The 13,651-nt window shown below is 36.4% G+C and overlaps 1 long non-coding RNA gene across 1 annotated transcript; it reads right to left on the reverse strand.

Moving 5' to 3' along the window:
- Window positions 1-340: 340 nt before the first annotated feature.
- LOC127497390 (uncharacterized) lies at window positions 341-10,346 on the reverse strand. The gene is made up of 4 exons (XR_007925531.1): window positions 10,286-10,346; window positions 9,932-9,980; window positions 1,526-1,610; window positions 341-1,420 (listed from the first exon to the last, which is right to left on the reverse strand). It is a non-coding gene; the product is annotated as an uncharacterized LOC127497390 (long non-coding RNA).
- Window positions 10,347-13,651: the final 3,305 nt, after the last annotated feature.

Raw genomic sequence — 13,651 nt, forward strand, 5'->3', positions numbered from 1 at the left:
ATATCTTCTCATGAATAATGTCATAGCACCTTCGGATTGGATTGGCGGAAGCGTGCAGCTGTGACACACCCACCGGTTTAAGGCCTCAGTTGTCATTCACAGTAAATGTCTCGCTTTCAAAAAGAGAAACCAGAACCTGAAACAAAACAACAAAATAAGAATAAACACATATATTTCTACTATTAAGTTATCTGTATCTGTGAATTTGAACCTTATTCTCGTTTGGTAAATTTATATTATGGAAAATTGATCAATTTATATGTTGTATTTAATGTATGTTCTTTTGTTTTTCTTTTCTTTTCCTTTTTTTAAATAAAATCTGTAGCTGTAATTTGCCTTTTTTGCCAAGTAATTTTGTCAGATAATTACCTTAACCAAGTTTAGTGTTTTGTTCTTCCCTCATAGTTAAAATATTACAAATATATACATAAAATATATTCTGGTGGATTAATTGATCTTGTAGTAGAGTCATTAGAAAACAACAAATATCCCCTCCAGACATCACTTTTGGCCACTACTGTATGTGTGTGTGTGTCTTGTTTGGTAAATTTTATATGGCAAATTGCCATTAAATATAAATGTTTTAAATTTTATTTTTATTATAGATACATTTACATCTTTATCATTCATTTTTTATTATATGAGCCAAGAACTGAATTAGCTTTTTATACAATAAAATAAATTTGACATGTTTCAGCAGCATAACTAAGCAAAGCAAAAGAACAGGCTTTTTCTTCACTGCTCCCAAATGAGAAAGGAAGAAAAAGAGAAAACCACAAACCCCATAAATCAGGAGTAAGCATCTGAACGTGGGATGTTTAGGGAACCAAATCAGACTCGCACATTTATAAAAAAAAAAAAAAAAAAGATCAACATCAACTTGTACTGATGTTAAAACTTCAAATACTGTGTTACCACATAGCTTATTACTACTGGGACTGCCCTAAATCTGAAGTCATGTCTCATTATTCATTGGTGAATGAAGAATTACATCTTAATTCCCAATTATATAATAATGATTACTGTAACAGTATGTTTGTGTGAACTGCCTAAAAACATCCAAACATCTGTTCAGACTAGATTTATTTGGCTACACAGAGGATGAAAAGAAAGGCTGCTACGCACGATTCTCTGCTGCGTGGCATTTGTGGATGACTCACAGCTCGCAAGCTGTTGATCGGTCTTGGGGGCAACAGCAGCGGGGGTTAGTCATCATAGATTAATGTGTATGTGATCAGAGAGACGAACTACATACCATTTCAATAGGGGAGGTCCTGATAGTGTGTGATGTCAACCAATTTCAGTTCCCCTGGCAACAGCATCCCCCGTCGCCAGGCAGCACGGAAGAGGGAGCCCTCATCAGTGTTCTGAGCAGGTGGTGATATGAGACACCTGCGTCATTGGCCTAAAAATAGCTTGCCTTGAGGAAGGAGAGCATTGTTGGTGACAATCCAGGGCCGGAATGATTTAGAAGGGTCGCAGAACATTCAAATAGAGTGAAAGCAAGGAAATACTTGATATTCACCTCGCCGTCACCGAAGGCCCTGCTGGGTGGATGTGGATCTGTAATTGCAATCCATGAAGCACACTTCTGGGTGTATCCATTTGACCTAATGCATGTAGACAAACACCTTTAGCTTAAAGAAAAGTATCTCTGTTCCCAGACTATTCCTAGTTTCACACCCAAGAAAGGGTGCATCTTAATCCCAAAAGTGTTTAGAAAGGATTCACAACTTGTCTTTTTGTTTGGAATGCAATTCTGCCGCCCTTAAAACTTTAAACAACACCCCAGACTGATGGATGTGGATCATTTTTTCTTATTTGATTACACCGAACGCATAAGCGCTGACTAGTGAAAAAAAATAGGCAAAAGTCTAAAAAGGGTCCTTAACCTTGGTTAGCAAATAAGTTACTTAAAGTCAAGTCTAGAGATTCTTAACACATCGCCCATTACAGATTCAGGTCATATTGAATTTTACAACCCGCATTCTGGTGTTATTGAACTTTTCATGGTAGGTTTTGGCAATTACTTCATCATTAAAAAAAACATTAAAACAAAGGGCTCAATATAGCACTATAAAATGGGTTGTACCATAACTAGTTTGTAGTATGGAATGCATCAAACCACACCAGTCACTAGATTGGTGGATTGATTGTCATCACAAGCTGCTGATAAATAAGAAAATGAATATAAAGTATAAATAAAGGCATTCTTGAAGGCAAAAGGCCTATAAAAGAGCACATAGCTCCCTCACCAGGATGACACAAATCCTGGAGAATGTCACAAGACTGACATCTCAATGTGACTAAGCAGGGTTTGACATGATGATCATGAGTACATATTATCCATACTTCATTAGAGCTAGGGTGAGGCGTACGGCTTTGCGAATAGGATAGGAACAAGAGAATTATGACGTATATTACATAACACTGCAAGCTAATAGCTGGCTGTTCATCAGTTAACACCTGATGAAGAAAAACTGGACTTCCTCATTCTTCAGGTCTGTCTGAGTTGACTGGAGGTCAGAACAATATTTCATGACTGCAAAGCTGAAAAACAACCAGTCAGTGTGAGACAGGTGCAAAAGAGGTTTGAAAGGTTTTCCTCCCCCTCAGTCTTTAAATAGTCTATGATCTATGTAACTTGTTAATCACTGTCATTTTGATACTACATTGTCTGATATAATATTACAATATATTATAAATAACTATGGATCTAACCATACGCTGACCCCCAAAAATTGTTTGGACACTTAAGATGTATGAGTATCATTGCATTAGATAACAAAATAAAAGTGGCATTTATGTTAAAGATAAATATAACAAACACACTTTTTAAGCAAAAGGTTTTAAATGATAAAACAATAGATATACTGTTCAACACGAAGACTAAATTGATTCGAACATTTAGGGGCTCCAGTCTTCAGTGTCCTTCAGAAATCATTCTGATATGTTGTTTTGCTGCTCAAGAAACATTTCTTCTTATTATCAATGTTGAAAACAGATGTGCTGCGTAATATGTTTGTGGAAACTGTAATATTTTCTTTCAGAATTATTTGATAAATATAAAGTTCAAAAGAACCGCAAGTATTTTAGATGGAAATCTTGACTTTTGTAACAGTATAAATGTTTTTTTACTGTCACTTTTGATCAATTTAATGCATCCTTGCTGAATGAAAGTATTAATTAATTTAAAAAAATATTACTGCCCCCAAACATTTGAACAGTAGTGTACCTTTTGTAGATGATTACTGGTGCAGACAGTATACCTCTTAAATAGGTACCTGAGAGATTCCCTATGACAACAGCACCATTTGTCTTTTATTTTTGGTGTTACTAGGCCATTCTTTTAACTATTATAGGGCTGGCTCCTGTTAATGTTTGATAAGATCCACAGGTTCTTATCTAGAAGTCCCATGAGACTGTTCAACTTCTGGAATCATGTTATGTAAGCTTATCTGTGATGTAAAAACAGATTCTCGCTGACTGAGGGACTTTTTTGACAGAACATAATGATGTAGTTTAAGTCAAAGTAAATATAATTTTTACACATTTGCTGCAGTATTTTATTTCAGGTTTAGATTTGCTTTTATTTCCATTTTGTTACATTTCCAGATGTCAGCTCGTTCTTGCATTAGTATAGTACACACAGGCTTATTGTCTACCTGGACATGGTGTACAAAAGCTAATTCTCCATGAAACCACACAGACAAAGGAACAGTCCAACCCATGATAATCTCCCTTCAGGCCTTGTAACACTCTGCACTTAAGTGGCCACTCTAAGTGATTGATTAAAAGCTTATTTTTCTCATGTTTGCTTTACATTTGCGTCACAGACAAGGTGTGCCACCCGCATATTTTCTTCAATTAACTAATCTTGTGTATTTATTTATATAACTAAGAATTATTTTCCTCAATTAACTGACTGCTTAGCACTGGTTTTATGTCAGATTATGACTTGTAGTTCAGCCCTATATCATATTCAGTGTTGGTGGGGGGTGAATGCCTTGTAACAGTTGCTCTTTTAAGCACAAGGGTCAAATTTACTGCAGTCCTCTTGTTGCGTAAGGACATCTCCATTTGTATGTCGCAGGAGAAATAAAAAGTGTGGGCGGATATTCACAAATGAAAAAATTACTGGTGTAGACAACAGTCATTCTTGGTGGATTTATAAGCATTTTTTGTTTCTCACGGCAAACTATATAAAAAGTGTGTTTATGTAACACAGCTTAGGAATACAACTGGTTGTGTAACATTCATAAACAGTGAGAATGCAGATCTCAAGAGTGACATGAATTGATTTTGTACCACATATCACATTTTACAGCACACCTCCTAAGAGAGAAGGAAAAGTGGACCTAAGAATACAGGGCCTCCCCTGAATGGAACATCTCAGATCAGAGAGAGAACCCCAGCCTTAAAAGGAACCATATCAGGAGTTACGCAACAAGCTCACATCTGTCCTCATATATTCGAGCTGGTTCTCCATAGCCAGCCTAAATCACTAGTGTAACAGAAGAAGCAATGATGCATACTAAAGGCCAGAACTGTCCCCTCACCACCAGAGGAATCCTCTAGCAGGCAAGAAATTCTGCCAACTGTCACTGCCAGTGCAGACGTCATGTAAGCTCCTATTTCAGCAATATTATCATGTTAAAAAAAACAGCAATATGTTAAAATTTGCTGCTTTTAGATAAACAGACAGACAGATAGATAGATAGATACACAGAGAGATACACAAAATACTCATTGAAACAAAGTACCCTAGTGAAAAATAAAAATACGAAAATGTATTTGAAATGCATTTATTTTATGCTAAGTATTCTACAAATACATTTACATATTTATGTATAAATACCCTGCAATTGTACTTTTGGTATACTAAATTCATATACTTAAAGTCTTTTAAATTGGAACAACTAATTTTGTCATTATTTACTTACCCTCTGTATGAATTTCTTTGTTCTGCTGAACACAAAGAAGATATTTGGAAGAATGTCTATAACCAAGCAGATCTTACCCTCTATTAACATAGTAGGAAAGAAAAATACTATGGTAGTCAATAGGGGGTGAGATCTGCTTGGTTACAAACATTCTCCCAAAAGTCTTCCTTTGTGTACAGCAGAAAAAAGAAACTCATACAGGTTTGGAACAACTTGAGGGTGAGTAAATGATGACAAAAAGTTCATTTTTGGGTGAACTATCCCTTTAAGTACATTTAAGTAAACACATTTTAGCCTTAATATTAAGAAATGTGCATTGTGCAATAAAGAAGTACTCCAAATAAAGTTTAATTATAATATTTATACCAGTAGGTCTCAAGCGATATGTCAATAAATATGTTAATGGATACGTAGTATACTACATGAAATAAATGTATTTTAAATAAATTTTGGTATGTTTTTTTTTTTTTTTTTCACTAGGGTATGTCTATGTTATTGTTGGCAAATCTAAATAGAAATAATGAGGGTGAGTTGTTCCCCTGCCAAAGATGAAAATGTGATCTAGTCCACTGTGAAGAGATCAGCGTGTGACTCAAATCAAGAGTCACCGTGAGCCTTAAAATATAAAGTCAGCGTGTGCCTCAAATCAATTCCTCCAAGACTCTTCCTGAGGAGGGACACCACAGGTTTTAAAACTCTGTGTACTAAAGATGTGGTCCTCAGCTGTGCAGTTATAAAGTCATCACTACAGCCTATTGCAGCTTTCATCAGATACCTGTATTTCCCATTACAGGCCTGAATTTGCATGAAGATATGCGTGGGTGATGCTGCAGTGAATATTTTAAAGTTCTGTTAATATCATAAATCCAGCAACCCCTGCAGTGGGAAACTGCCAGACTGGAATTCTGCCTCATGGACATGAAATAATATTTCCACCTACTGTCAGTAACACTATCACTCTAGAAACAGTGTTAAAATAACAAATTAATTAATTGAAAACCAGTTTAGCTTCTTGGATAATTGAAGGTTTTCCAAATATTATGCAAACATGTATGTAGACATTCTGGTTGTACCAAACCTTGGCAAATGCTGTGAATAGACTGCAGGTGTAGTCCATTCACAGTAGACAATAGGAAATCAGGGATATTTAAATACAATAATATTCTACTTCCTTTTTTCTTAAATTGCTTAAGATATTCATACTTATTCAGGGTTTCTTCTTTCTTCTTCTCTAAATCGGAGGGCACATCTTTGTGCAGCTTCCACTCTCAGTGCTACTGCCAAAGTCCATAATGACAACGCATTGTCTTCCAACAAAAACAGTGAGACGCTATGATTATAGAACGAAGTTCCATCTTTAGTGCTCACAAGTAAAGAGCAGTGACAACAGATCCAAGAAAAACCATGATGATCTACAGTAGTTGCTTGGCCAGTTGAATGCTTAGTAAATCTTCATAAGGCATCTATTTGTGTAGCCCTGTGCTATCTATTCCTGAAATGTTCAACCACCATGGATTGAATAAATTAGATAATATATACCTTCATAATTTTATTCCTGAAATCATGAGCTTTCCACGACAACAAAATATACCCCCGGTTTTACAGACAATGCTTAAGCTAGTCCCAGACTAAATGCATGTTTGAGCTATTTTAACAGAACGACATATCTTGTCAGTGCTGTTGTTTTGTCTCAAGATGTACACCAGTATTGTTTTTTTTAAGGAACTTTCATAAAAGCTACTTAAATGTCATAATTGAACTAAGGCCTAATCCTGGCTTAATCTAAGCCCTGTCTGTGAAACAGGGTCATAGATTTCCAAAATCAGCTTTTTTGACTTTAGTAATTAGCTCTCAAGTAAATATATCCTGTTTTAGGTATTTTTAGATATTTTTTACTGGAAAACGAAACAAAAACACTTTTTGCTTTGCCATGAAGGGTCAGGTTTGGCGAACATATGGTAATTCAGTTAATAATTTAATGACATGCTAACCTCCCCAACCAACATCATGTAGCATGAAATTTAATCAAGAAGATATGATTAAGATATGAGTGACTCAGAATCTGTTTGCTATGCCATGAGGTCATTTTATGAGTCCTGGTAGACATGCACTCTATTTAGATTAATTTAGCATCTTTGCTGGCATATCAACCTCTGTTTTGAATGAATCAGATACTGTGTGCATACACAAATAGAGCTAAATACACTCACCATTAGTAGGAGTGTAAGATCATGCGCGCGTGGTTGTACGTTTGACGGGATATTTGTTCACATATTGCACACATGGATTCAGCAACCACATTACTGGAAGTTACCCTGAAGTTTATGGAAACACTTATCAGGCCTTTCTTTATTGTTATTGCACCTGCCATGACCTATTTAATGTGTAGTCTGTTACATAACCTATAATGTCTTCCTTCATGAAAACATACCTATTAGTCATTGTAAACAGATGTGCTGTTAAAAATCTTTTATCGTATGTGTCCTAAAAGTAATAGGGAAATAACCAGATAAACAACTACGCCATAATCGCACACTGGGGAATTCGCTTTCACGTACATAAGTGTTTATGGATGCTGTGACCTTTTAACTGTGATTTTATGGGGATTTTAAAGGGTTTTATGAAGATAAGCAAATTGTTTTGGACATCAAAAGAGCTTGTTTAATGTGTCACTACACTCTCAGATTTATGGGATCTCATCACGAAACTTTTTTGTGTTCTCCATGAATGCACTGGAGAAAAATTCAGGAGGAGTTTATAATCCTGATCATTTGTCGATCACGTCTTGCACCCAAAAAGGAAAATTATGTCATTTACTCACTCTCATGACATTCCAAACCGGTATGACTTACTTTCTTTTGTGAATCACAAAGGGAGACAATTTTAATAATGAGCTGGGTGTTGCTTTTTTTTAATTTTTTATAAATAATGAAAGGAAGTCAGGGGGTGTCAAACTCCAAAAATGACAAAAACAAGTACCACAAAAGTGGTAGTAGGACTTAATAGATTTGTGTGAGGAACAGACTGTAAGTAAGTCAGATTGGGAACAAAAAGACAAAAAAGACAAAAAAGTATTTACAGTTACCATGCAGAGAATTAAGTGCTAATGAGTTCTAAATGAACGTTTAACCAGCAATATTAAGCAATGAACCCATTAGAGATGGAGGGAAAGCATATCAGCAAGAGCCATGTGACTGCAAAACCCTGATAAGATCTGACCTGCTAACAAACCAAAGGTACGTAGTCATGATTCTGCTGAGAGCACTTTCCAGTCCTGTACAATGGATCATGAAACCCATGAAACCCTTGAAATAGTGTTCTATCTGTTTTGCCAAAATCTTTACTGTACTTGTTTCAATAAAATTCCTCAATCTATCACAATCACACATGATCGATGACTTAAAAGACCATTTAAAAAGATTCACAGTGACACCACACAGAAGCATTTCATAGTACACTCTTAAAAATTAAAGTTTAAAATTTAATTTTAAATCAAATTTTCCACCTTCGGGCCGAATGGTTTCTAAGAATATATATTCATCAGTTTTATATTTCCACTAGAGCTTGGTTCGGCATGGTACGATTACAAACCGTTCTCAGCGTGGTTGGCTAACCATTCTGGTAGACTGCGTGTAATTATGTTGCCATTCAGGATTGGTGACTTGTCTGTTGCCTGGCTACCAGTTTCTCTGTAGCTGGCAAAGAGCGCTATTTTAGCAAAGTAAACACAAGTTAATAATAAAATTAAAATAAAATAAAATCTGATCATCGTTCATAACGCGGTCGCTGTTTACATCTCATACTGTCTGTAAACTCTTGCGTTAAAACAAGGCAACTGCTGACGCATTTGTATTACATTCCAAAGAGTTTTGTTATCAGCCCACTGAGGAAAATGAAACCATATCCAAACTGGATTGGAACAGAATGGAACAGTTAAGCAATGAGAACAGTTTCGCCTTATGGTGGAAAAGCAGCTTATGGTTTCATGGAACCTTTCTATTGTATAAAAGGAACTTTATAGTGAAAAAGTGAGAAAATGTTAAAGTCCCCCTGAAATCAAAATTTAATTTTTTTTAGCTTTTAGTATGAATATGTTAGCCTTAAGGTTATGAATAAGCTGGTGCGTTCCAAAACAATGAAAAAATTCGCATTTAGGAGATACAAGCGTTCAAAACGTACAGTCTCTCACTTCCGCTAAAATGGATCACAGATTTTCATGACATCACTGCGGACTTCAGCTTCTCATCAAATCTTCTGTCCAATCAAATGCTCTCAAGAATCTGAAGTCCCACCCCCTCCTACACTATAAACAGATGCTGAAGCTGTGGCTGAAATACGTAATTTGTTCACACATTTAATAGTTTCTATATGGTGAATGGCACATAGTGTACTATATAGAGAATAGGGAACGATTCAGACAGTGTAAATATGCTTTCCATTGAAGCGAATGAAGTCCGTTTTCGTGTTAGTGTCCCGCGAACCGCAACAGCGTGAGCACAGTCTGCTCCGGTCCAGAGACACGAGAGCACAGAGCGGATCATACACGCGAGTCAGCACGAGTCAAAACGTTCGGACACATTTGAATTCTACAAACAATGCTATAATTTAAAGCAATATGGAGGAGAAACGGTTAGAGGTTATGAGGAAAATTGAGTTTTATGAGCTCAGGTCGAGCTGTGATCTAGGCAAAACACTACTGGGTATTTTGAAAAAAGGGGAGGAGCTTCTAGATATATCCCGACCTGTCTTCCTGTTTCATTGGAAATTACGTCAACACAGTGAATAAAACTGCACGTTCCAGGGCACTTCGGAGGGCCTTTAAGAAAAAAAATGGTTCTTTTAAGAACTGTTCACTAAAAGGTTCTACGAGGAAACAAAAATGGTTCTTCTATGGCATCAGTGCAAAAAAACTTTTGGAACTTTTATTTTTAGGAGTGTATGTGGTCACTTTAGTCTAAACCTCTGAACAGATCTCTTGATGTACTTACAGAAAAGAGCATCATGAACATTCTTCAAAATTTCTTGTTTTGTGTTCCACTGAAGAAAGAAAATAACAGGTTTGACATGAGGTAAATGCCAATTTTGCAACTGTTTTTTAAATGAACAAATGAGAATGTTAAAGAGAGCTAAAGAAAAGAGGTTACACATTATTTTAGGGTGTTCTTGTTACAGTATAATGACACATTTAAGTACTGAGTAATATTAATTAACATGTACTTACTGTTAGGTTAGGTTTAAGTTTTGGGTTAGGGTTAGTTGCATGTAATTATGCATAATTTGCTATTATTACTATTGCAAGTACATACAATGTGTAACAAAGACCCTGTAAAATAAAGTGTTACCATAAATAAATTCTGAGGACAGACTTCCACTGCATGTTCAAATCAGGTGAGGACAGCTGAGTCAAAACCTCAATGTAATTATTTGACTTAAAACAAGCCTGGAACCTTCACCCTTGAACAGTGCATCACAGCGGCATGTGTGCATGGTGTGTGGGTGGTCTATAGCGCTTCAAGGAGGAAAGGGTTCACACTTGACGCATAATTTGGGACATTTTACAGTGATTCAAATGGTGATTTTATTTGGTAAAACAAGTTTTCCATTAATGTCCAATATTATGTTAGGAACTGTTCACTTTCGATCATCACTGCAACATGAGAGTGCAAACGAGAACTAATTGTGAGTAAATGTCTATTAGCGAGCTTTGTCTAATCCTTCACCTGTCAGGCTACTGATCCAATTACGAGTGACGGGTGATTTGGGCTTACCTTTGTCCCATATCTTGTCTCATTCATTAGCGTAGACAGCTGATTGAGCACAGACTGAATGACTTCTCATGCAGGGGACAGAAAATGTGAAGTGAAAAAGAGTAACGAGACCGTATTTGCTTTCACTGAGGAGAATATAGAACTAGGAACTGTTTCGGGGAATGATTTGATATGCAATGCAATGGCGGTAACTGGAAATACCATAAGCACACATTCCCTTTTAATTTTCACCACGTGTTTGAAGTAGGTGCTCTCCAAGCACTTTTAACACATCATGAACACACAATGAAGTGATACTTTACCCTTCTGTCATTTATTGTATTTCCCTCTAGGCACTCTCACTCAGGAAAACTTTAAAAATCTTCAGAAAAAAAAGCATGCCTGAAAGCAATGAGATAACAATGTTGTGCTATAGTAAATGAGAGGTTTGTAATAGTTTTTGAGGTTCTAGCAAGCAAAATGCTTTCAAACAAACAGTGTTTTACTTTAAAAGTGATAAAAGCTTCCTGTTTAAAAAGTAGCATGAACATTCTTCAGAATTGTGTTCCACAGAAGATATGATTACAGGTAAAAGGACATGGTGATAGAATTTTTTGCAATACACCCTGCCATTTTCGTAAGCTTGTAATTTATGTAATGTCACGACTTCGGATTTCCTTCAGTAGTCTGGCTGCTGTTCAGTATTTTTTTGCCTCTTGTTTGCATGAAGTTTAGCATGTTCTAACTTTTTAATGATCTTATTTTGTGTGTATATATATATGTACAGTATACATACACATACACACGTACATATACTACTGTTCAAAAGTTTTGAAGTTTGTAACATTTTTTAAAATGAATTAACTCTTTTTTATTTCACAAGGACACATCGATCACGTTCAAAACTGCTTTTACCAAGAACAACATGTTCCTGAATCAACATCTTTGTTGATCCTGGAACAACATTCCAATCAACCAATCAGATTTAAGGGACAAGTTTACAGTTTATGTCAAGTTTAGGCTTAGAATCAGGGTTTTGCTGCTTCTACATCAGTGTTATTCACCTATCATTTGCATCTCATTTTAGATTTGGGGTAGCTTATTAGTAGGGTTAGGTTTAGGGGTAAGGATATGGTTAGGACTAAATTTTCAGACAGATATGTTGTTCCCCGATCAACAAAATATGTTGACCCATGAACACGTCTAACTCGGCAAAATCAGAGCGTCCAGTAAAAACAGTAAAGATATACTCTATTGTTTTAAAATATTCTTTTGAACTTTCTATTCATCAAAGAATCCTGGGGGGGAAAAGTACCACAGTTCCCACAAAAAAAAAAAAAGAAAAGCTGGATGGAAGGAAACGCCAAGATGTCATAAATTCTAAAAATGTGTACAAAAAACATATTATGCACTCATTATATTTTTATCTGATAAGGAGACATGTGCATAAACTATGATGTAAACATATTTAATGAACCACTTGAACAACACAAAAAACTTTTGTTCCAACAAAAATGGAACGTGACTTTGCCTCAACAGTGGATGCGATTGGATAACTAGACTAACCAGCTGACTAATTTCATTGCGCAGCATCTCAAATTTTGGTTGGTCATTCTGAAATGCCTGAGGCCAAAGTCTGTCATCAGAATGACTTAGTTTAAAGGTGGGGTAAGTAGATTTTGAAAAACACTGTTGGACATTGTTGATATTTGAAATCAACCCAAACAAACCCACCCCTCTCTTCATTGCTCCGCCTCCAAAACTCACACTTCAATCCTAACCACCCTGCTCCGGTCTCGAACCCCGGCCCGTCAGCTGCTGGCAGGCGAGGCGAGTACACTAACAATGACGCTAAACACTGCATTATCTAGCGGTCGTCAGTGTTCAGTAGTTTAACTGCACAACTCTCACTATCTGGCTACTGTTACACACACAATGCGAGTGGATGTCTGTTTATCACAGCTGACGCGCAACAAAATGCTTCATGAAAAATAAAGTGCAGTTGATGAATGAACGACAAGGAAGCACAAAAAATGAACGTACAGTACACAAGAGTAAATACAAAGTGTTCGTTGTTAGTTGCAAACAGCAGAGCAGCTCCAGACAATCAAAACCCAGTGTTACTCACATGTGAAGCAGAATGAAAGCAGCATCCGCGTCTGTTTTCAGGCCTTCCCACTTAGCTCTCTCCAGCGCTGGAAAGCTTTTCTAAAATAAATGCGGGTCCTAAAGCGCTTGCCCAGTCATAAACCTTAATTCCAGTGATTTTCTTTTGAGCTCTTTTGTATTGTGTCCCATCTCTTTTTTCTTTTTCAAATCTCCCTCTTACTCGTTCTCTGTCCTCAACTGTTATACACCCCCTAATGCTGATTGGTTACACGTTTGTTGTTGGTGTCGGCCTGACTAACTTTCAAACAGTGTTTTTGAAATTCTACTTCACCTTTAATTGATTGGTTGGTTTTATGATTGCATTCCAAAAACACCAGGCATCCGAACGCAAGATAACATGACAGTTAGGGCTGGGTGATTTTTCAGATATTTCCGATTAATTCGAATTTAATGTTTTGCCTCGATTTTATTATTTTTTTAATCGAGAAATCGCGATTTTGAATAAAAATGTTAGCAAGCGTTACAATTAGACATGTTGACAATACAGCAATGAAAACTGCATTAGGAGAAGAAAATGATCTGACCTCATGATGGCGCCGGCGCGCCTGATTAACCGCTCTCATGTGACGCTCTATGAACGTAGAACACATCACTATTCTTAAGCGGCTGTTCATTCAGAAATGCGTTATTGCGTTATAAAAATGAGACGCAGGTAGTGGAATGAGAAAAAAAGGCAAAGTTATTAAACACGAGTTGAGCTCTTTTTTTTTAACTTGAGACACTGCAAAAGACGCAAGACACAAGAGCAACACCTAAACATGTCCGTCAAACATAAAAACAATATGATAAATA

This window comes from Ctenopharyngodon idella, chromosome 16 (assembly GCF_019924925.1).
Source record: "Ctenopharyngodon idella isolate HZGC_01 chromosome 16, HZGC01, whole genome shotgun sequence".
Taxonomy (NCBI): Eukaryota; Metazoa; Chordata; class Actinopteri; order Cypriniformes; family Xenocyprididae; genus Ctenopharyngodon; species Ctenopharyngodon idella.